The sequence below is a fragment of the Oenanthe melanoleuca genome, chromosome 12 (genome assembly GCF_029582105.1).
Source record: "Oenanthe melanoleuca isolate GR-GAL-2019-014 chromosome 12, OMel1.0, whole genome shotgun sequence".
NCBI lineage: Eukaryota > Metazoa > Chordata > Aves > Passeriformes > Muscicapidae > Oenanthe > Oenanthe melanoleuca.
In genome coordinates this window covers 6,066,294-6,091,581 of record NC_079346.1, presented here as the reverse complement: position 1 = coordinate 6,091,581, position 25,288 = coordinate 6,066,294, and the positions used below count along the sequence as shown (strand labels likewise).

The 25,288-nt window shown below is 41.2% G+C and overlaps 1 long non-coding RNA gene across 7 annotated transcripts in view; it reads right to left on the bottom strand.

The window, feature by feature from the left end:
- Window positions 1–25,288, bottom strand: part of LOC130258382 (uncharacterized) — an 83,302-nt gene that overhangs the window by 27,098 nt on the left and 30,916 nt on the right. For 5 of the 7 annotated variants that reach the window (XR_008841495.1, XR_008841494.1, XR_008841500.1 and 2 more), the window contains exons 2-4: window positions 13,938–14,059; window positions 7,080–7,157; window positions 13–1,547 (exon numbers count right to left, since the gene is read on the bottom strand). This is a non-coding gene — a long non-coding RNA (uncharacterized LOC130258382). The remainder of the gene's footprint in view (window positions 1–12; window positions 1,548–7,079; window positions 7,158–13,937; window positions 14,060–25,288) is intronic. The other 2 variants (XR_008841496.1, XR_008841497.1) reach the window with 1 other exon arrangement.

Below are 25,288 nucleotides of genomic sequence, written 5' to 3'. Positions count from 1 at the left end.
CTTGGATCATACCTGCTGATGTCCTTAAAAAAGATGACAACAACCTCCCACAGACTTTAAATCAAGCAGAGCAGGGGAAAGTTTGGGACAGCAACAAGGGGCCACAGCATGAAGTGTTCACATGTGGCTGCACAGAAAGCTGGGCCAGAACCTCCACATCCCATTTCCAATCCAAGTCCCTAATCTGGACTAAAGGAAAGAACATTTCTGTTGGCAAGAACAAACTTTTTAAACTGACTTAAAGGATTCTGATTAGGGAAAAAATCCTCAAATGCTCCCCCCACCCCAAAAACAAAACAAAACACAAAACAAACAAAAAAACCCGAACAAAAAAATACCAAAACAAAAAACCACCACAACAACAATAAAAATCCCAAACCAAACAAAAAATCCCTCCAAAAAACCCAAGAAAAAATCCACTCTAAACAGTTTTTAATGTACATAATTTGGTTTGCAAAATATGTGTATTAATCCTGACCTGTTTGTACCAGTGGAAGGGACAAATCAGTCATCACAGTTCTTATAATTGAACATGGAAATTTATCTGTAACCATATCAAGTCCCAGCAGTGACTCTAACAACTTCTTGGACCATTGGCATCAACAAAAGAGCAAATTCCACAGAGAAAACGTTCAGGGGCACAGTTTGCCCCAGTTAATCAGTGGCTGCCTGTGCTCTCCTCCATCCCTGAGACTGAACAGTGGCCGAATTTTTACCTCCATCCTCAGGGTCAGGCCTAAGGGGCTGGCACTGTGCTGCTCATTATTCACCCCTTGTCATGTACAGGTGACCTGAAAACCTGACCCACACCACACTGAGTCCCCTTTGGATTCTTCTGTGCTCCAAATCAAGCCTCAAGAGAATGACTAGAGTGAGTGAGCTCAAATGAAAATGAATTTTTGGGAGTGTGTTTATGATTAGTTTTGCATGCTGCCCTTTGCTCCCTGCAAAACCCCTGGCTCAGGTGTAATGCAGCTGAAGAAAGTTCTAGGTAGGAGAGGATTGCATGTTAATAGAGCAGCTTACAGGGGAAAAAATAAAGATGGCAGAGGAATAAAAAATATTCAACAGCATCACCACCCACAGAGAATAAATTTCACAGGTAGGATAGTACAGATACAGCTGTTATGGAAACATAAATCTTCAACTCCTTTACACTATTATATTTTCCCTTCCTTGTAAGGCTTGTTGAAAAAGCACAATATGCTAATAAACCTCTCTGATTTGTCTCCCTTGAAGTTTTGTGTGAGCAAAGTAACACATTCTATTTGAACTTAATAATTCATATGTAATTATTTTTAGCTATGTTCTCTTCAACCCTCAATGGGCAGCTAATGCATTTAAGAAAATGTATAGTCTCTTTGAATTACCTACTGTAGTTTCTCACCAACTTAATTTGAGCTTAGTTGGCAGCTACACTCTAAAAAATCATCACAAACTTATCTCAATGCAGGTGCAATCTGGACAAAGAGGTTTCCCCCCATGATCTCCTTCCTCTGTGCTGCTCAGCATCTCATCTGAAGGCTGGAATATTTGTGTTCCTCCACCTGCAAGAATCAAGAGATAAATATGTATTTACTGGTCCACAACAGCTGCCATCCTGTGATTATTATTCATATGCAGGAGGGTGTTCCCATGGGACTCAGAGTGGACAATTTGGATTGGGCTGGAAAGGCAAGAGCTGGATGGGGTCTGCAGCTCCTTACAGCAGTGGCACTGTGCACAAACACTCCTTTGCCCCAGGAAATGCCAGGAGGAGGCAGGAGGAGGAGGAGGAGAGCAGCTCCCTTCACTCTGTGCTGCCTGCACTGCACCTTCACAAGCAGTGGCTGCCCAGCTTCACCCTCACACCTGCAAACCCTTCCATGGCCTCATTTCCTCCCTCCTCCACATCCTCCCACAGAAATGGGATTATTTGTTAAACAGAGAGACTGACTTCTCTTGGTGAAGTATTTTAAGATGGTCTGTGTCTGTATAGGAAAATGGGGGAATTATTTCCCTAAAGAATCTGCATTTTCTAAAGGTTACAGGAGTCTATTTTTAAAGGAAATTCGTAACTAGTTTTGAAATTTTTTACACTTGCAGTCTCTTCCTTGCAGGGGAGTCTCATCTACATTTCTTCATCAGACATTCAATATGTGCATTCATTTTCTGTTTAAAATAAGAAAAATATCCACATATTTTAATAGAAATTTAAGGTTTTTGTCCTGATGTTGCAGAAGGCTTTCACACCAGTTAAATGCAGAGTTAAAAAACACTAATATAGAAAAAAAGTCATCACAGAAATACACTAGTCAATACCACCTTAACACAACATATTAAAACCACCAAAGTAACACCTGCCTGTGAAATGCTTGATTCTTATGAAATTGTTCCTTGAGAAAATGGTGCCATAAAACTTTTTTTAAACTCTACTTAATCAGCACAAAACAAATCAAAGAAGATGACTCTCATTTCCTTTTCTAAATGAAAAATGTCCATTTCATGAAGGAAAGGTCAGCTGTTAAGCAGAGTGCTAGTGCACTTTAGAGAACCTGAAATCTGCACCTGGACTTCCTCAAATCCCAAATATTTCCCTCCTTCGGTTTGGCTGAGAATTGCTGTTTAAAACTACCTTCTTCTTCCTGGTCCCTTCATTACTCTGATGGCTGTGTCATTCTTAGAATTTACTCTTCATATAACATTTTCTGGCTAAAATACAATAAATTCTGGTTTATATCCTAATTCCAGCTAGACAGCTATAGAATAGCTGTTAAATTGCTACTGTGGCATGTGTAATAAATAGCCATCTAACCACATTATAAATAATCTCAAATTCAGCACAATAAATACTGCAATAAATTTGTTTTTGCCAGTACATCTGTATAAATATCAGTAATAAGATAGACCAGATAGGCTAACCATACTAAAGAGCTTTGATTTTGGAAAAAGGCCATGTGCAATATTTCATTCTTCTTAGAGGAGAAAAAAAAAAAGAATTTTTTTTTAGCAAATAATATAGTGTTGGAAAGAAAAAGATTGTTCAACAACCTGCAATTTATTTAGATGACAAAAAATGAGACATGCAAAGTAGGGCATGTTTAACTGAATGTCTGTGGCAGTTGCACAATGTTTGCATGCATTAAAAAGCAATAACTTTCCAATTATTAATTAGCTCCTATTGCCAATACCATTACCAGCAGCTGCAAACATCCACTCAACAAGACACACAAGTCTTTTTCTTCCAGGCTGCAATCCTGTTCTGACTGCCAAAATTTTCAAAAATATTGCAAATATTTGGCTGACTATTCAGGAGCCTCATCATTATCCCCCTCACCACCATTTCTTCACCTACCACCCAATTTTGCCAATCTCTGGATGACAGAGGCCAGGAGCATCTCAGCTGGAAGGGGCTGGGGTGGCCCTGGAAGGAAGGAGAGGTCTGTGCCCACCTGCCTCACCTGATGCTGTGCACCCCCAGCTCTGTGCCACCAGCCAGGGCTCAGGCTCCCCATCTCTGCTCTGCCTCCTAGAACACCATTCTGCATTTCCACTGCTCACACTTGGACACTTTTAAGGCTCCTTCCTGGCTTTGCTTTGTCATTAACCAAGAGAGCATTGACTCGTGTGATGACAATACCTGCCACAGTTCTGTGTTTATTCCGGTCTGTTTAGTTTGGGTTGTTTAGGTTTTATTTCTATTTATAAGCTTAGCAAAAAAAATTACAGCCAGAGCAAGTGTTTAATACCACTATTCATTCTTCATTCCCTATTTATATCCTTCTGGAGCTCTGTGATCAGAAGATAGTACTACCAGCTTCCCCTGGTGTAAGTTAGCTCATAGAAAAAAAAGGCAAGTTACACAATAGCTCTACCATTACACAAAGGATGTGCATAAACATCTGCATAATCTAATATTTTCCACGGGGTTAGACTAATGGGTCATGTAGTATGCATTAATTTCCAATGGCTCAGTTTTGGTAAGGACTGTGGAAGCACACACATTACAAAAAAAAAAGGGAATATTTCTTCTGCATTCATCTTCAGTTATCAGGGGTGGCACCCAGGGAAGTGGTCACAGCCCCAAGCCTGGCAGAGCTCAAGAAGTGTTTCAGCAATTTTGTCAGGCACTCTTGAGAGCACTCTGTCCTCTGCAGGGCTAAGAATTGGACTCGACCATCCTTGTGTATTCCTTCCAAATCAGCACATTCCAAGATGTGCATTGAAGGTACAAAAGTAATTTTCTTTGAGTCTGTGAGCCGTGTCAGAGACACATCATACACCTACCCCCAAAGTGTGGTCAGCTTCTCTTCTGCTGCTGGGGACACCACCACACAGAAAATTTGGAGTTCTCCATCAGCTGCAGGGATTGGCAAGGATTTCCCAGGGGCTGGGGCACCTGCAGTAGGAGAGACCAAGGCTGTTTGCTCTCACAGGTGACCACTCTTCCCATTCCATCCAGGTCATCCTTAGACTGCCCTTCTCTTTCCCCACACCCCACAGGGGTCTGCAGCTGTCTCAGCATGGAAGGAGCAGTCTCAGACCTCCTCAGATTCTGCATGGTGCCACCAAAATCCACTCCATCCTCTCCAGCTATGACTGCTTTTCTGCCTGAGGAGAAACATTGCCAATGCAGATAGGGTGGTTTTCTCCAGATGGGATCTAAGCTCTTAGTTTTATAAATAAATAAATGCATCACAGATATTGGCACAGTGTCCTGCTCATGAGATATCTCAAAGAGGGACAGAAAGGCTCCCAGCAGAGCACAGGACAGGCACACTGAAGCAGCAAAGTGTGTGGGTACAGAAGGACCATTTCCCCTCAACTGCTTTAAATCACAGTCTCATTACAGGTGGAGGGTAGATGGAGGGAGGTATGATCCTCAATTAATAGGTCAAGGGCTGGAACATATCTAATTATAAACCCATTTACCCCTAGCCTAAACATCCTAATCTTGGCCCCAAAACACACAAGTCTGCCTGGAGCGACACAAAGCAGCGACAGCCCTTGCAGGGACTTGCCAGCCTCAAAGAGCCCTTGTTGTTCTTTCAGTTATCACAGTTTATTCTTTGGGCATTGAGACTCCAGAGGCTGCAGAGCAGCAAGGCACCATGAAGAATTCAGTGATTGAAGGATGAGGGGAACCTTTTAATTACACCACTGTCTGTCTGTCTCCATATGATCTACTGCAAAGCTTAATTTGTTTTGAAATCCCCATTTTTAATTTGCATTACTGATCAATCTAGCAATTATAAATGCTAATCTATTCTTCAGAGGTCTTGTATTCACAGATTGAGACTGTTGGACTAAATAAAAATTCCATCCCTTGCTCTGATTATTAAAACTTGAGTGATATGGAGAGCCCACTGAGTCAGAGCACTGATAGGAGCATGCTTTCAAAGCACATTAATTTTAAAGCAGGATGGACCAATTTATATCACTTTGATTTAAATCAGTTTTGTTAATTGTGATTTAAATCATGATTTAAATAATTTAATTTGCATTGCAGTTGTGCTTTCTAGCAGATATTCATGACAAAGTGTTATTCTCAGAGACTGACAACTAATAAAAATGCTTAATTGCAAAGAAGGGCTGCTCTGAGCTGGTATTTGTTTTTGTTTTTGTTAACTAAGAGAATACACTAATATCACATGTCACTATATATCTAAGCATTTATTCTGGGGTTTGATTTTTATGTTTGATTTATGAGAAAACAGGACATGGAATTTTTAGTCACCTGATTTACTTTTTAATGTGTGCTTTGTGTCATGCTGCTTCTGAACAAAAATACCCAGAAGAACATAATTGTTTAAGTGGAACTACATTGTGTCCTGCATATTTTAGGAAATATCAAAATATTCTTTGCATTTCAAGGCAGCTGATGTACTGAACAGTGCAAATATCAGCAGCAATAAAGCAGCTGAGCTGTTTTTTCCTTGCTTCCCTGTTCTTCAAGATTAGAACTGGTTGATCTCACATCTTCCCTCCCTCCCTCCCACCTTTTACTCATAAAATGGGGAAGGATAAGCAAATTTTCCTGTTCTTTCAACTACCAGTTGTTTTCCCAACTTGGAATATTCTAGTCATTAAGTAATGTAAAGCAGATAAAACAAAAAGAAGAAAATGTTCTTTTTTGCACCTGCAAAAAAAAAAAAAAAAAAGGCTGCAGCTGTCAAAAGCCAGTTTATTACTCAAGAAACTCCAATTCCAGGTGTCTAGTTAGTAATTTCTCCCATTTAGTGATTTGACATTCTTCAGAATTTTGGCAATGAATATATACTCACTTGTTATTTTAATGAAAGAGGTTTTCAATAAGAAAATAAAATTTTATTTTGGGCATTCATAACAAATTTAGGCTGTCATCATTCCAGGCCACATGGAATGGAAGTTTTATTTTCAGAAGACAGAAATACTAATTTAAAAATTCAAAGATGGATGAATGAATGGGAGTTGTAAAAACACACACGGGTTTCTTGGCACTAAGGAATCACAGACAAAAGGACAAGAACATGAATGGACTAATTGCCATCTATTTTAAAAGGAAACACAACAAAAACACTGTAGATTTATATTTTCTAGAGGATTTTTCTCCTGCCCTCAACTAACAAAGTGTGATTTGATAGAGATTCTTCCCCACAGAGAAAACACTGGGCAGTGAACTCTCCCCACACCACAATTCTCACACAGCATGGCAGAAAAGGCACAGCTCTAAAATCAAAATGTTGTTTCTTAATCCAAATGTTTATTCTCAATTCTCTCTAAGCCTCTACCTGATTAGAAATGAGTTAAATAAATTCGTATAGCTGCTAGGTAAGAGAGAGTTCCCATTCAGTTATTGATGCAAGTTTACAGCACAATTTCTTAATACAATGATTTGTTTAATTTCTGCATGTGGTGCTGAAGATGCCACCTGGTACTTAGTTACTGGTAAGAATTCTGTGTTGGTGCTTAGGTCCTAGAAAATAATGAATTCCCTAGTATGGTAAGAATTTGAAACTAAATTCAACAAGCAAGTTAACTTTTCACCAGTTCTGAGTGTGCAGCACAGGAATATGCTCACCCAAAAGGTGTGGGAGCACTGGGAGCAGGCAGGCACTCACCTGGGAGGGAGCAGGACAAAACACCCAGATCACTTTTCCATACAGCCTTGCAGAAGTGTTTCCCAACCAAATGAAAACCTGAGTGGAAAAAAAAAAAAAAAAACAGATGAAAAAATGTGATAAGTAAACAAAAATTTTATAAAAGGGTAAAAGTGCTTCTGTGGAATGAGATTTTTTGCTTACTCAAAACTTCAGAGCAGGCGCAGACTAAAAAGAGGTGCCAACAGCAGTAACTGAGGAGCTGTCACTGTGCTGCAGTTAAGGACATACACCCACCAGTTCCCCTTAGCAACATCTCCTTTTCTGCTGAAAACCACCACAGCTCACAACTCCTCTCTGCAAGTGTCAGCCTACCTAGAACTGACAACTCAAACCTGCAGAACAGAAAAAAGGGATCAGCAAATACCTCAGTCCTGCATTTGGAAGCTGCATTATACATTCAAGACCAATTAAATACTTTAAAACTTCAGTGAGTGCCTGCAAGAGTTCTGTCTGCTAAGCCCATCAAGTCTGCAAAACTTGCACAGGAGAATCGCAGAGGAATTTTGCAAGGGAAGGCTCAACACACAGATGTAATTTTTATGCTTTGGAACACATAGGAAATTCCAGCAATCATTGAATGAAGTCTGAAAGTCTTGCTGAAAGACATGCATTAAGCAAATATAAACACTAAGTAAATACATGGAAAAAGTAGTTCCTTGGAAGAAATAAACAAATGATATATTGCATCAGACTAAACAAGCTAGTGCAAGGCCAAGATAGAACAGCTATCTCTGAAATCACTAGGAAGTAATCATAAAGAAACACTTGAAATAATAAATAAAGTAGAAGAAGTAGTTCTTTTCCCCTACTACTCATGTCTGAAGCAATGCAGAGTGGGTAGAGCATTTCCCTTTAATCCCTTCATGCTGGCAGTGAAAGATGCTGTCCTGTGTCCACTGTACCTGGTCGCCAAGAAATTGCATCTGTGCAAGGATTTTTTATTTGCACAAAGGAAATTGGGCTGCTCCTCCCAGCCAGCACTGGGTAAGACAGACAGGGGTGTCTGAGGAACCAACACACTCCTGCTCCTGACACTGAGGGGATCCCCAACTCTGGAACAAGGCTGGCATGCACCAAAACAACCAATTCCCAAATGACAAAATGATGAATAAGATAAATTCTATCCTAACCTGATCCAAATTTCAGGTTGGCTTTCCTAACACCAGCAGCTCATCAAGATGTCTGTGCTAGCTAAATATTTCACCTCCTGTGTGAGGAAGGAAAACTAAACAAGTAAAACTAGCTGACATCAGGAAAATTGAGAAGCTGTAACTCGTACAGAATTGGCTCAGAAATAATCAGATTCCTCACTCCTTTATTTGTTCCTGGAGCAGATCCACTCTGTCCAGATAAACTCCTCCTGAGTGCACCACACAACTCTGGTGTAATGAAGTGATGGGTCGTGCTGGTGCTATCATACCCAGGATTTATGAGGAGACATTATCACCTCAAACAGGGAATTGGAGGGGGCAGAGAGATTGTGGCTCTGCAAACAACTCTTTGAGGCATGTTTAGATGGGTGGGATGCAATCAATCAAATTAAGGTGCTGTGCATGGATGTATCTCCAATGACCTCAGAGAGAATTCCAGCATACATTGGTGCAGGATCTGCTGGGTAGGAATTCATTAACCATGCACATGTATTAGCAAAAGCAGGCACACCTCCTACAGGTAATTCAAGATATTTCCTCTCCTTTCCTGAGAGCAAAATGTTCAGTGCTGGTACCAAAGCTGCCTTCCCTACTGATCCCCTTTTGTCTCTGTTTGGCATGTTACTTATTCTCCATGCAGCAGCTGTGCATAGCTGGTCAAACACTCCAAGTTGTTTGTCAAAGTTTTCCTAAGGCTTTTCATCTCCTGCTTTCCCATGAGGTGCCCAAACACAAGTCATCTCTGTTGGCTTTTGGAGCACATTAATTCTGAGCACAGCATCAGAGCTGGCAGGTAATCAGTTAGCTGGAGGTTAAAGTGGAGCACTTTTCCCTAACAAGGGCAATAAAAAGGTGGGAAAGATATTTCTGAATTAGAACATTTTTATTCAGGTAATATATTTCCTAGAGGCACACCTTTAATGCCAGCTCATGGTCAATTCTTTCACTAGATGCAATCTGAAAAGCCACTGGAGGTGGAGGAGAGCTAATCAAAGCAGAATTTATCACTTCTGAAATGCAAGGGGGGATAACAAACCGCAGCCTCAAGGCTTTGGGCCCTGAAGCACTGCACCACCCTGGGCCCATGATGACAGAAAGAGGAATCCTCCAGCTAACATCACTCACACTTTTCCTCAGACTGTGGGAGATGTTACTGTGAGGGCACAAGGGGGAAGCAGGGGCCCCAGGGAGCAGGGCAGGAATGCAGGGGCTCTGGAGCACTCAGCTGGCAGCACGACACAGGAAAAGGGGTTTGGGGGTCTGGCCACACACAGCTTTTGTCACACAGTGGAGAGGGAAATAGATCATATCTGCCACATCTCATAGCCCTGATCTATAGCCAGCTAATTGGTAACAGGAGTTTTATATAAAGATGAACTCCATGGAACCATTTAACATGAATATCTCTGAAATAATTTATTTGATTTTGAGCTATCTCCTAGGAAACAGTGCATTTGTGTCAGCATTAAGGAGTAGGATGCCATGCATAGTTAGGAATGCCTGTTAACCTCCATCCCTACAAAACAGGAGGAGAGAGGGCAGGATGGGACCTGATCTCCATCAGTGGCAGCCTGGCTCCTATTTGTGCTTCTAGAGTTCTCACACCAAATTTATGCCCAAATTCTGTCTTGTGGTGTCAGGCCAAGTGGATGCACAGGTAGCTGAGTGAGGTCAGGAATTAATTTGACACATTATGGCTCCAAATTCCACAATGATTTGTGGATGTGAAAAACTGTCCTGTCCTAATCAACAGGAATATTCATGTGCATGAAATTGGATGGGTAAGATCTGGATTTGTCTCCAGAGAAACAGAACTATGTAAAGGCTGTTATTTATTCTGGCTATGCTATTTTTCTGAGAGGGAAAAAAACAAAAGAGGAAAGATTTGAATTACAGCTATTTGATGGGTAACATTGCAGTAGACAGGTTAGTCCTTGTAATCTGCTGACACCATCAGCAGAGCACTAAATCAAATATGCTTTTACTCATCTATTAATGCAATCGATCACAATGGTTATTCAATATTTATGTTTGTGTGAATTATTGCATATTTCATTCTCTTTTGAAAACTAGGATAGTTGAAATAGTACAGAATTTTATCTGACAGAGCTTTAATCTTTTGCTTATCATGGTTTCACCTGAACTGTGGTTCTAAAAATTAAATAAATGAGGTTTTGGTGAGATAAGAAGTTCCAGCATTAGACCCTGATACCATTGGTCATGGTGCCATGATACACCCAACATTCCTTGTAAATAATAAGTATCTGAAGATCTGTTTTTTTGACTGCCTGTATTAGTTTGAAGAAATAGCATTCACCACAGTGAGTAACATTTAACACTGCTCATACTCTAGTCAAAGTAGTCAAGTTTCACTCTTTAGGAAGTAAAGATAACCACTTGGAGAAGTCAGGAAAGACTTTCTTCTCTAATTATAGGAATAAACATAGTCTGTAGCCCTTCTCAGCTAGTCACATCCATCATGGCACTCTCAACTTGGTAGAAAATATCTCAGAGAAGAATAGATCAGACTTCTCTAAATCAGAATATGCCTGCTGCTGCACCCTAGCACTGAGATTGCAACTCAGCAGTGAAGAACCATCTGAAAGTTGGATTAGAGGACAAAATCTGCAGACAGACTTCAAGGGAAAATCACCTGTCACCTTCTAGGTGCCACCATTTCTAGGGTGCAGGTGAAAGAAGGTTTGCAACTTCTATAACTGAAAAGCCTTGTTCTTCAACCTTGCTTCCACAGAAATCTTGTCATATATATGTTAAGTTTGGTCCCAAGTCCAGGAAGACAAGAGAGACATGAAGAAAGTCCAGGAAGACATCAGCATGATTCACAATTCAGTTTTCAGAATCAGTGGATATTTTTCTTTGTTTATTCCATACAGAAGCAGTCAAATGGAGAACTTAGAATGAACTTAAAAACTGAAAACAGAAACAGGAGACAACTCTTAATGCTGCTATGCCATAATCCATGCTACCCCAAACCATTCTCCAAGGCAAGAAACAGAAAAACCCCATCAAGGAAATAGTTCCATAAAACAGAAAAACAAAGTATAAACAGAAAAATAAAACCAGATGCCAAGGTGTACCCAAAGGAACTATTAAAAGCAAAATGCTTGTCAGTACAGGATGCTCCACTGCACACATCTGGTGCTCTCAGCAATACAGAACATTTCTTTAATTGCTACACCTGAGACCAAGACCAAGAAATAAATCTAGACACTGATCTCAACATATTTGGAGACAGGTAGAGGTGAGTAGCAGCACTAGGATTTATTTCATTGGCAATAATCAAGCAGTTATGCATTACTGCACAGACATGCTTGGGATAGACCTATGCCTCTATAATTTGATGTCTGTTTTTTAAATCCTCCTGGTGCCAGACACTGCAGAGATAACTGTGATAAGCCTCCCATGTGGTATATATCATCCCCTACTTTGTGCACCATCTGAGATGTCAGTTCAGCAGTATCCAGTGGAAAAGGCAATGGACGAGGTGTCAGAGCAGCTGGACTGACTCCAGCCTGTTCCTTCTTCTCATGGGTTGCTGCAAGTCACTGAACTTTTCTGTTCCTGTTTTATTTACTCAGACTCTAAGCACTGGCTACATGTTTAGACAGCACCTTGCATGATGGATCCTCATTTTCTCTCAGGCCCTTAGAAATGTGTGTGTCAGCATTATTCACATTTCGTGACTTCCACTTTTCCTGACAACAAACAGTGAGGCCTGTGTGTTTATTGAGAGGAAAGGATTAGAAGACAGGCACAACACAAGAAAAAGCATAGCTAACACTTGCTCTGGGAAACTGTTTGGTGTTCCTAAACTGGAAAATGAACTTGCTCAGCAAGCCCTCTTTTTCAGGATCTCTATGTCCTTCACTGTTGTATAGGTGAACCATTTTTACCATTTTTGTAAGTGGTGTGAGTCCATGCCAAGAGTGGGTTAAATACTGATGTTAAAATATTCACATCCTTATTAGGAGTAATATGGTTTGCTCTGAATCCAAGCTGAATATTCTAAAATTGATTTTAATAATTTCTTTCAGAATAACATCAAGGATTTCCTTTTCTTGACTCATTTGCTACAGCTTGTCTTTTGTGAACTGTGGCATGCCATTGCCAGCTGTCATTATTACCTACACATTTCTCAGCTGTATTTCATGTAGACCTAGTGACCCAGTACTCCATTTATCCCAAATATTCAGTTCTCAGCCCTGTCATTTCCCAAATCAGGAATTACATATCTTGAACTACGTTAACAGAGCATTCCCATCCTTCACAAAATGAAATTTTAGCCATTTGTTGCCTTACAGCACATTTGAGGTCAGGAAAAAAATATTAGGTTCACATTCTTCAGGTGAGTACTCAGGTGCAAACTCAAGTAGAATCACATTCTTAGGACTAACCAATACCAAACACAGGATGCTCTTGTATAAAACACTAGCAGAATAGGATATCAGCAACTCCTTTCCTGAAGACCACTAGCTCATTTTATCTCCATCTGCTATGGACAATGTCAAAAGATGTTACCTCCAAACTGTTTAATTGTGATCAAGCCTTGCTGATCCCTCCTCCTTTTGATGCTCAGGGGAGCTGGACATATTTGGAATGTCTGATTAGGTTTATAGGGAATGTAATTATTTTTTAACCAAGCTGGAATTTTGACCCAGAAAAGAAAACCAAAATGCATTAATTATCTTGAAATGTGCTCTAAAGCTGAATCAGAAGAGAAGAAATTAAGTCAATATTCAAATTGTGAAAAACCCCAAACCAAAACAAGCATACCCACAAAATTCAAAATCCCAACTATATTGGTCCTGAAAGACTTATGATAGTTGTTACACAACACAATATTTTCATAGATACCTAAATATAGATAATACATTTACTTTGCCATTAAGAGTTAATTAGGAATGCATATACACTGATGCATTTCCTTTCCCCCTCATCTTTAAGAAACTCCTGAGTCACTGGACTTGCAGACCACATTTACCTTTCTCTTCCATGAAAGATTCCCTATACAAAGATTTGTGACTAGTTCAATGACAGGAAATTTTTTTTTCCTGTTTAGAAATATCCCGAACATCACAAAGTTGAATTTCAGACTGCAAATACCTCTTCATTGTGCAACTGTCTTTTCCTCAGAATCACATTAAACTTATTTAAGACTTTTATTTCAATTAAATTTAAAATAGATTTCCTGAATAGATGAAAAGCCTTTGGGTTTTCTTTTAGCCTTCCCCCTGTTCCTACTTCCACGTAATGATGCCATAATGATTCACTATTTGATGTTCTCTGGCTTCAGACTTATACTATAATTGCCTAATTTCTTATGAGAAAGTCAGATAAGGAAATATTTCAAGAGGCTTGTAAATAGCTGACAAGGACCACAAGACTGCAGTTACATTTAATTTATAGCTGAAGTGTTTTGCTGTGCTAGCTGAAATAATGTGTTTGTATAGTTTTTCTGTGCAGCCTGTATCATTTATCACTCAGTAACCAGCATGAACTGCACATCCTGCTTTAAAACCTCCAAATATTTTCCTAGTTAGCATTACAGAAAGGTATTATATTCTTCTGGAGAACCTATAGCAGAGTAATAAATTGCATGACTTTGAGTAAAAACTCTCTGTGATTTAACTCTAACCAGTCTTACCAACTAGAAGTTCCCAGTCCTGCATGGTTGCTTGGCTTTCCTGTGCCACATGAGCCAGAGTATGATCTCATTGAGATTTCAGCCTCTTAGAAGTAGTTTTCTTAAGTATTTTTATTGCACTCCTGCAAAATAGTTGAAGAAAAAAAACTTTCAAGCCCTGTCCTGGAAGCTGAACTTGCAATATCTTTCCATCCTGCATTTAAGAGGGAAGAGGGGTTATGCCATATATCCCAGCATCATGCTGCTGCTCACATGATGAATGTTACAGGTGGTGGTGCTTATGCTAATAAGGAAGTTAATGAGAAAAGCCAGGCTGGTTCATGTTTTGTGAGAAAGAGAATTAAACCCTACATTCATCAACTGGAAAAAAAAACAAACATTAGAAAGGAAAGAGTGGGTACAGTTCAAACAAAATGAAATTCAAGAAAGGAGAAGGAAGCTATCATAGCTAGAAATATCAATGAATAGTGTCAGACACTGCTGTTGTGTAATTCTGCCTTGTTTACATGATTTATGTTAATATTGTTAGTTACTTCCTGAACAATGGCTGAAACAAGGATTTGTAAGGATATTTAAAAATAGGGTGAAAAGGTGGAGAAAGGAAAGATAAGAAATCCAGAATAACTTGAGTTTAGATGGGTGTCTACAAATCCCTGCCTTGCTCACTGGTGGAAACTTCAGGCCTTGTAAAAGGATTTAAATGTAAAAGAACCCCACCAAGATTTTAGTCAAAGGAGATGGGTAATTCTTTACTGGGAGTGTGGTAAGGCCCTGGCACAGATTGCCCAGAAAACCCAAAAACCTGTGGATGCCCCATGCCTGGGAGTGTTCAAGGCCAGCTTGGATGGGGCTTGGAGCAACCTGGTCTAGTGGAAGATGTCCCTGCCCATGGAATGAGATGATCTTCAGGTCCCTTCCAACCCAAACCCTTCCATGCCTCTGAGATTACAGAAGTGAGAACATTTGGTATTTTAGGTTCAGTCCAGTCTGTCTTTACTTCTGTGTCTGCAGAGCTTTGCAAACAGAGATAACCAGGTAAAAGTGAAGGACATGCAGGTAATACCAATTTCTCCAGTTACCTACACTCACACCTGTGTAGAGGAGAAATGAAATTGTGTGCATAATTTTCAGCTTTATGAGAGTCCCCTTTCCCTCCCCTTCCCACAGAAAGCAGTGTAATCCTTTAAGTGGAGCTATGGTTAAAAACTACCCAAACAGCACACAGACAGGTTTTGTTCTTACACATGTGGTAGTGTGCTATTAATTCTCCTTCTGACTAAAATTAATTGTAGTTAGGCACTTGACATTCCTCTCTGAGAACACTTCTGGTTTGGCAAAAGTTAAAGAATCACCTACCTTCCAAAGCTATTCTAACCTGGAGAAAAAAAGAGGATGGGCAGGCATAGCAGGTTGAAACACATGGATTAATTGGTGCTAAAGTAAATTAGTATATCTAGACAGAAGAGTAGAATAAAAGGAGGGGGTTGTAAGTATGGCTAGACCTTGAACTGCTCTAAGAAAGGATCTTAGATGCATTCCTTTGTTTCCTACTTAATCATTAATTATTGCTGGTGATTTGCAAACATAGGCATGCCTACAGCAGGTAGTGCAGAGGTGTGCTGGAGATCCCCAAGGCACACAGAAGAGGAAAACAGCAGTGGGCAGAGGTTAGACAGTGTTAAAGGAATAAAGCAGGTGTTTATTAAAAGGCTTCAAAGGACAACACACTGTGGGTAGTACAAGAGTCTGGCTATGGCTACACCCAAGATGGATGGCTTGTGACAAGTTTTCACACTTTCATAAGTTCTGGTCCATTTCCATACTGGGGTTAATTGTCCAATTCCAGCTCCAGGTTCTGCAGTCCCATCCTCCCAGATTCTCTCCTCAATTTGTGTTGTTTGCACTTTTTGGGCCTGAAGCTGCAGTGGTGTCCTTGGATCTCAGGCTGGAAAAGGATTGTTTTGTCTAACTAGACTGTGAGGAGAACTTGCTGGCACTTTACATGAAGTTCAGTCACACACCACTGCAGTACAGAATCTGAAAAACATAAAAGCTGAAACTTCAGGCATCAGGTGCTGAGTGAAGATAGCAGAACGTGGTTCCCAAAGGAAAGTCCCTGAGGCTGCTCATACCTCACCCCATCCTTCAGGGATCTCCAGGGGACGTGAAGTCCCTGAGAAAAAGGAACAAATCTCAGAGCCTTTCCCACTTAAAAATAAACCCATTAAATGAGAGGAAGCGGGGCAGGTGGCTCATTTCCCGAGCTCTGCTGGATGATTGCAGGGCGAGTCCGGGCTCTGACTCACTGGCCAGCCCGGGGCCATTGTCCCTGCTCAGGAAGGGGAGCCCAGCAGGTGCCAGCACCTGGGGCCACACCCTGGCACCCAAACCTCAGCAGGACCCCGTGCACAGCCAAGCAGCTTTCCCCTTCTCTGTTTTCCTCTCCTGATGTTGGACCACCTGAGCTGCTGCTTCCAATGGACTCCAGATACTCACAGGAAAAAAAAAAAAAAAATAACCACAGCCCACGTGTTTAGTACACATATGAGAAATCACTGACGTTTTCCTCTTCCGTGGTTCTGGTTAAAAAAGCAAGCATCAAACCAGGGAGACTAATCACTTCCCATCCCAGATACTGTCTTTAGGGATGTGCTTATCTGGAAAGCCATGCCAGGAACACTGTGAGCAGGAAAGCTCTGACTGACAGCTAGGCCCTTCCTCCCAGTTTAAGACATTTTATGACCTCCTGGGTCTTTCTTTAAAGAAGCCTTTCCCTCCTATCAGCCTGGCCTCCCTGTTCTCTGTGGCTGATAAATTAAGATAATATGGATTGATGAGGCTGAACCTGCCCCAGCCTGGCTCATCTCTCTCCTTGATGCTGAGGTGAAGCCACTGCCCCACATCTGGCACCCCAGTGTGTGTCTAAGCTGTCACAATCCCAGGCTTTCCCAGCAAGATCAAGAAGGAGGAGAGCTCTCAGAGGCCTCCACTGAGACAGGGGAAGCTGTACCAAGTGTGTGAAAATTAACTGGATTCATGTTTACATCTGATATATCTACACACATGGGCAGAGGCAGCACTCGCTTGGGTCCCACCAGATGTGAAGGGTTTGCAGCTGGGAAATCCCTTTTTGTTTGTGTCACCCTGTTGCATTTTAGGCTACAGGTGAGTGACAAAAAGGATAATGCAACATAGTTCCTTGTGCAATGGAGAAGCAAAAGAGAGAGAGGCAGAGCTTTATTTAGAGAAACACTACACTTCATAGGGTAGTACGTGCAAAGCAAAATAGAAAAGATTCATTGGTCAAAGAAGGCAACAAGTCTTTGATAAGATGCTTTCTGCAAAATATCACAAGGCACACAGCTCTCACACACCCTGCAGGTGTATAATCATAATTTCTTGTCCTTGAGCAGTTTAAGAAAGCCAAGGCTTCAAGGCTGCTTTTTCCCTGGTTCCCAGCAGTATCCAACATCACCCAGCCCGAGCTCCACTCCTCAGCACACCAAGCACAGCTCCCAGCCCAGGCTGCCTCACTTCCAGAGGGGGATGACAAACAAATGCTTGCACCTGTGCTGTGCAGACTCCTACATCCAGGGATTGTGCTGACTACTGTGACAATAAAGCCTCTAACACACGGATCCAATGAAAATAGGATGGGCAAAGCTCTGCCCCCACAGGCTTGCAGAGCTCAGTAGGAATGAGATATATTCATCCCGCAGCTTTGGGATGTCACACTTGCTTTCTACTATCTGCTCCAAGCATGGGATGAGCATTTATTGCTCCTAACTAAGAGCATTTCCCTGTCTGCCTCCTGGGAGCTGCTTATCCCTCTGTGCAGAGCAGCAGGGAAAGGCTGGATGCAGATGCAGCACTGCTCTGTCTTCAGAGGGAAAGCAGCAGCAGCTGCAGTTTAACTCCTTTCTCCCCACTGTCAGAAAATACAATTGCATCAGAATGAGCCCTTCACTGAAATAGTCACATTTGTCAAATAGGCATTACATTTGTCAAAATGCTAAGTAGCTCATAAACTGAGGCCAAGGATTGTGATTCCTCTGAGCTTTCTGGTACTCACTCTGTCAGTTTAATACCCCAGCAGAACAGGGCTCCTCTCCACCGGTTTTGGCTGAGGATTGAGACTAGATTAATTAAAGTGACTACTTTAATCTTGGAGTTTATGAGTGAAAACTGAGCATAATAAAATGGAGAAATATGTTTTTTCCCCTTAGCGTTTTTCATAATTCTTCCCAGGAAAATGTCTAAATTGATGACAGTACAATATCTCTTTTTTAGTTCTGGCCTTACCTTCACTGTTTTCTGTAAACGAAAAAGGGGAGGGAAAGGTTCAGATTTGATAGACTTCAAAACTAAATATGTTACCACATAGCCATTTGCAAAAACAGTCACAAACTTTCATCAGTTTCCCACTTCTGGAGTATTAATAATCTGTCATATAAGAATTACTGTCTTTTTACCATCTTGTTAGGGAAAAACCACAAGCATTAAACTTCTGCACTAGGTGCTAATTCTTTGGCAGTCTGGGCCTTTTGTCTGTGTTTAAGTAGAGAGTATTTGCCCTTCATTCAGGGGGAAAAAAATTTACCTGGAAATCACCTTCTGTGCAATTACCTGTAAAGAATTCAAATGAAGCAAGGCTTTGTTACTTTGGAGAAGATTTTCATGTGAAAATAGCTGTCCTCACAGGGGGTTGCCAGCTTTGTTATTAATGGCTATCCCCTCACATTCTTTTCTTTGGACTATTGCACTTTTGCTACTGCTGTGGAGCAGGTCTGGCCCAAGGGAGAGGAGCTAGGGGATTCCTGGGGGTGGCATTGAGGAGTCAGGTCATTCATTACCCACCAGGTCTACCCAAAAAACAATAATTCACAACTTGCAGAATGCAGTCAAGTGCATTCCTCTCCAGGGTGATTAAGGAAATATTCAGTTTGGTGCAATGAGGTACAAAAGCTCTCTGTGTCCTTCCTCTGCCAAGCATAGAAGAATGCCTTGCTTTAAATGATTTACAAAAACTCCCATATGCCAAAGAAATATCATTTACATGGAATCCAGGCAGCTTCATGCAATCACTGATTACACATAATTGTACCAACAGTGAGGGCAGGGGGAGTAAATCAGCTTATCAGTGTTCAAGGTTTATTTTGCTTCTCCCAAAGGAGGAGAAGCATAGGTTTGCTAGGAATCCTTTTTTTCTCTACTAAGGGTAAAAATCTGAAATGAAGAATAAAATGTAGAATAAAAATTCTTAGTTCTGATTTCATAACTGCATCCAGTTTAAAATTGAAAAATAATACAAAATTGATTTAAAGCAAATTCTCACTAAACAAGAAAAAGTGGAGGTGGCAATGAATGAAAAATTAAGCAAACTGTTTTCCTTTTCTTGTTCCTCCCAGGCTTCTGCTCCCCCAAATCTCTAGCAATAAATCACATGCAGACTTCTTCAAAACACTGCTAAACATCCAACAGGAGAAAATGACATTGTACATAGCAGTTGTGCCCTACCATATTAGAAATCAATTATCCTTCACATCATGCAGTCTCAACTCATAGAAGATATTTGTGGTGCTAATTTGAGTTGTCCTGGATAATTAGAGGATCTGTATCTCCATCATTATAAAAAAATTACTTCAGAGGTACTAATAGCATTACAGCCACAATGATTTTAATAAAAGCCAGATTGTGTCTAGCTCTAATACTCCAAATCTTTAATGAATTTATCCCACAATAGCCACAGAAGAAAACTGAGCACCTTTAAGCCCATTTTCAAGCAGTTGGGAACTGAAACTCAGGGTTTAGACACTCAGAGACATAAGAACCCTGCTTAGCTCCACTTTTAACACACACTTTGCAAAAAACCCCAACACAACCACATGGATGGTGACAGGGGAAAGAGATCAGACCTTTCCTGGAGAGGACCTGAGCTTCCAACACCAGTACACCCACGAGCTGGTGTCTGTCTTAATGCACTGCAATATTTCCTGTGTCAGCCTGGCTTTATCAGGGAGGATGCACAGCCTTAAATAACCTATAGAATGTGGTAGTGGGGAAAAATAAGAAAAGTCCTGGAGATCTGCCTGCAGCAGGGAGAGGGTTATTTGCCTCAGAAGGGTTATTGTTTCAGAATTGTTTGATGAAATAATAAACAAAACACTGCACTGCTGATGGTTTCTGTAGACCCATGCTGCCTTGCAATGCAGAGGAGGATGTGCACTCCTGCCCAGAGAGGGCTTCCTGCACAGTTTCAGAGTGAGGAACACGCACTCATTTGTCAATGACAAAGAGCTAGGAGGCAATTTCTCAGCCTTAGTGCTTTCTCTCAAGCAGAAATAGTCCCACCAGCCTTTGAGGTGTGTAAGGAGATTCAAATGGTTCTAATGCTCAGGTTTCTTTTCTAAATGGAATTCAGACTGCACTGAGGCAACACTGCAGAGGACAGGGGTCAAGGCTGTATTCATATCATACAAGGATGTAATGCAATAACCGGCTGCTGGAGGGACAAAGCTGCAGACAGGATGCCAGCAGTGCACAGGGAATTAGCCATGCAACTCCCTCTCATTAATTACAGATCTGCACGTCCCAGCTCCATACATCACTGTGGAGGCAGATCCAGCAGTAACTCTGATTCATACTTTGCCATTAGCAGTGCAAGAAAAGGTGAAAGAGGATTGTGCTCTTCTGGCACCATTAGGTTCTTCCATTGTCCAATCTGAAATGACACAGCAGCCATGGAAAAACTTGGTAAGGAGGAGCTTTCCTGAAGTGCCATTTTTAGCCAGGTTACTATATAAGGAATAAATATTTCCATACCTATTGTCAGGGAGCAGTATAGTATTTTTCTACTAAACCCTAACAAATATTAATATTGTTACACCTTGCAAGATCTCAATAAGCATGTTCTGTGTCAACACACCTGTCAGAGACAAAAAGATTTAAAAGCTCAGAAGGACCTTGGAAGTTCCCTTTGTAAATATTGCTTTTGTCCAAAGTATGTTGCTTGCTTAACATGGGGCACACCCTGCAACTTTACTCCCAGTCAAATACATCTACAACTTATTGGAGTTCATAATATATATTTGGGGTACAAGATTACTTAGTTTTGTGCCAAACATTCTCTTACTATGCTTTTGCAAAAAAAAAACAACAACCAACAAATCATCCAACAAAAATGCAACAAAAATGCAGAAATTTCACTTGATATATCTGCTGTAGATGCTGGTTCCTTCTATTTTTATTTTTTAAAATATGAGCATCACATCCTATTCAAAATCTGACCTTCCAGTCTGTGCAAGAATGCCACAAAGACAAAAATCCATCTTAAGGTGACAGAATGTACCTAAGGCTTTACTGCCTTACTCTAAGAACCTGTTGACATTTGGTTTTGTCCTCATGACATCTGTAACTAATGCAAGATTGGAGCCCTTACCAAAGGCTTTAAAATGAAGTTTACCAGCATTAAATTCCAGGTAGCCTTTTTCAAATGTTTTTCATGCACTTTCTACACCAGATTGGAAAAATGCTGGTCTCCATGTAGTGTTTAACTGATGGAAAAGATCTATCAAAGATTCCTAGTAACCTGGTGTACCCCATTTCCCAGGCACTCTGCTGGCAGAGAACAGTGACTGATGTTCTTCACCTCAAGGGAGCTGTACCCTGTAGGCTGGGGAAAAGCCAAGCCGAGGATCTGCTCTTCAGCTGAGCCTTTTTACAAGTAAAAACACCAATTATGGCTCGTGTTCTCCACAGAGTCTTGAACAAGGAATGGGAACTCTGAGTACCCCTTGTCATCACTGGTCTCCAGAAAGATAAAAGTCAAATATACACTATTGGTAGGCTTTGCCCAATCCTCATGGATTGCCCAATCCTCCTCCTCTCACACAGGGCAGCACACAATCCCAAAATCTGCACATACTACAGTGCCTTTAGTCACCTCCTTTAATCAGGAAACTTCTCTGTTTTTTTTAAACACAAAACTCGTATCTTCAGAAAAGAAAGACAATGTTTTTGCTTTATCACAAAGCTGAAAACACAACTTTAACTTGCCAAATGAGCTATCAAGTGTCATTGCACTTTAACTGTTTCATTGTGGTCACCCCAATACAGCTGAGAGATATAAAGGGCTCACAATATAATACAGAAAAAAAATATCAATGCAAGAGTTGTGGATTTCTCTGTTAAGGATAGTGATTTTTTTGCATTACAATTCAGTTTTTCAGGATGGGAATACTCTCATCTTCCTGAGCTCTTGGCAGCTGAATATTCAGAATGTGCAGGGGAGGCTGACTAACACCCCACTAGAGCCATCCTTTAATTTCTGTGATCTCCTGTCTTTACCTGCTTAGAACAATCTCTCCAAGACTGAGGCAACCCTTAATATTTCACTCTCTGCTCCCATGGTCTAAGTTCTGCAGTATAAAATAATTCTTACTTGAGTCTGTTGAGAATTAAGCAGCTTTTTGTAGAGGTAAAATTCAAGAGTCCATGGTTGACTTTTCCAGACCCTCAGAGCTTTGGGCTGTCCCAAGTCCTGCAGTGCATTAACCTGCCCTCATGAAAAGTACACCTCAGCTTAAGATCAACATAAAAGAAAACCTTCCCAAAGAAAGAGAACACACTCCTTTGAGTCTGGTTTCCCTAAACAAAACAGAAGGTAAAGCACAGGTCTCCAATGATGTTTTGATAGTTGCTTCAGCCAGTGCAACATCTGGTTATGCAAATGCAGGGAATCAGACAGATTTTTAAGCAAGCAATCTTCAGTGAGCTTGGTGACCTTGCTAAACACATAAATGCATCCCTCAAGAGGGGAAAAAAATGTATAATGGCTAGTTTAGGATTGATGGATTTGCTGTGGGTAGGTGCTTAAACAAAAGAGAGGGAGCTGAGGAGAAAGTGAATGTTTGGAAACACAGTCTCAGAGAAAAGGGAATATGTAAAGAAAAAGTGAAAGGAAATGCTGTTTATTGTTGCTCAACATCAGATTAGACAAATATTTAACATATAAAAAAGATTTAAACATAACATGGACAGAGGAAATGATTATTTCAGCTCTACAGAGAGAATTCCAGTCTCAAAGTGCAACTGCTTAAGAAGTGGGAAACCCCCAGTGACTGGACATTCCCCAGCTCAATGCCTGTCTTGTGAGTTTGATGTTTCATGGTGTAGGACTTCAGTTTTGTATGATGGGAAGCACAAAGGCCCTTGTGTTTGCTTTGGGCCTCTGGCTGCTATTGTAATACACAATACCATAAATATTGCTCACATTCTTTCAGCACCACACAGCAATTCTAGAAAATGAAGAGCAACAATCCAGGCTGAGGGTCCAGTGTATTGTAAGCACCAGTGGCCCCTTCCTCCTTAAACAGCCATTGCAGAGGAAGCAGAAACAGAAGAGGGAGCAGAAGGCAATGACAGAAGGGAGAAGGGAACAGACAGAATGTCACAATGACAGTGAATTAACATCTCCAGAGGAAACCTTCTGTTGCTCCCAGGAACCAAACTGCTGGAATAGAAGGAAGGTCATAAAAACCAACCAGCAAACAACCCAAATCCAATTGCATGGAGAAGCACATTCCTGGAGACTAAGGATGGATGCAGCACCACAGAGCAAAGACTGACACTAACATCTTGCTTAAATGAGCACATCAGCTGAACTTTCTTTTTGTTACAATAAAAGAATTAAATGCAATGTGCAAATAATTCAAGAGTTTATTGGCAGGGTGGAGAAAGAACTTCTACATTCCAGGAGTGTTTTATTAGTGCCTGCTTTGAATTGCCAAGCAGTGAGCTCAAGGGTATTTAGAGTAAGACCATTGTGAGAGGCATTTTTGTGATCCAATGCCTCAGAAGAGCAGGGGAGACTCCTGAAACATCTCTGGAACTACATTTTTGGAAGCAAGGAGGCACACAGTTGCTCAGAGGCTATCAGAAACAGAATTGGCATCCCCCTGTGTGTTCAGGACATTCACAGCTCATAGCTGGGTACCCCAAAGCTGTGTTTGCATTCTGCAGCTTTTAATTGACAAAGACATGCAACTAAAATTTCTGCAAGTATAAGGCAGAGAGACCTGGGCCAGGACACCCACACTAGCAAGGGGACAATTTAAGATTTTGTACAGGGCTATTTTCTGCACAGGAATGATGGAACTACTATCCCAGGTGTTATTCCCAGGGTCAAGACACCGACACCCAGCAACCTCCAAGATCCATGCGCTTGCTCTGAGCACACACCATGTTTTCTTCCTGCTGGAATCTAGCACTCCACAACTAAAACAAACCAAAAAAGTCCTTCCTGACTGTCTTGTAACTGAAGATTTCTCAATAACTAATACACTGCAAAACAGTGGTGCACAGCCACTCTCTTAAATATTTATGTATTTCAACTTTTCATTGGGGACAGTATGACCTCATCATTGAGATTCTGGCCCAGAAATCATCACAATGAGAGGGGAGCCACAATCTCCCATACTGATCCTTCCTCCTTCAATAATTATTAACACAACCGATGCTTTCAGACACTGAATTTTCTGTGACAATTTGCTCCCTAACCTGGAATTTTCTCTTAACCATGAGATGTGATATTCTGGGGTTGTTTTAGGCCAGAGGGATCAGTTGGACAAGCACAGAAAAACAGAGACAGTGATCTGGACAACAGACATGCAAGAGAAAATCTGATTAATCTGGAGGGTAGAATGACTGAAATTTAGTCCATGGAAAGTTTGGAATAAAATTATCATCATTCTGTTTTGGAGAGAAGACCAGGAATTAGAGCATTCTTTACAGACAGGAAATGAGAAAGAAAACCCATCAAAACAACATTAAGTTTTTCCAAATCAGACAACAGCTGAGATTCCCATTTTTTGGTCCCTTGAGCTGCCAGGCACTCATCTTTTCTTTCCAGTAAGCTGAGAGGGAGCCAGGTGTCCCCAAGCCTTTCCCAGGCTGTCAGGAGGGTGCAACTGCTGCTCCTCCAAAAGGAAACCATGGAGCTGGGTACCCTCAACCCAGGCAGCTGCTGGGACACATCTACCCCAAACCTGCAGATAGCAGAGCCAGGAGCTCTGAATGGCTGGGAGGCTCTGAGCCAGCAGGCCCTGGAGAGCCAGAGTCCCTGAGAGCTTGCCAGCAGCGGGCAAGGGGCCAGTGTTCAGCACAAGCCAGAAGGATCCTCCTCTCTGCTTTGCTATCTGACTGCTCCTGAAGGGAATGCTTGTCATTCCTGCTGGGAAGCTGCATGTGTGGCCTTACACCCCACTTCCTACCAGCCCCTGCCTGTGGACACAGCAGTCAGTCGTGGGGATGTGACCCCAGCACATCTTGTGTCACACTTGACACTTATTTCC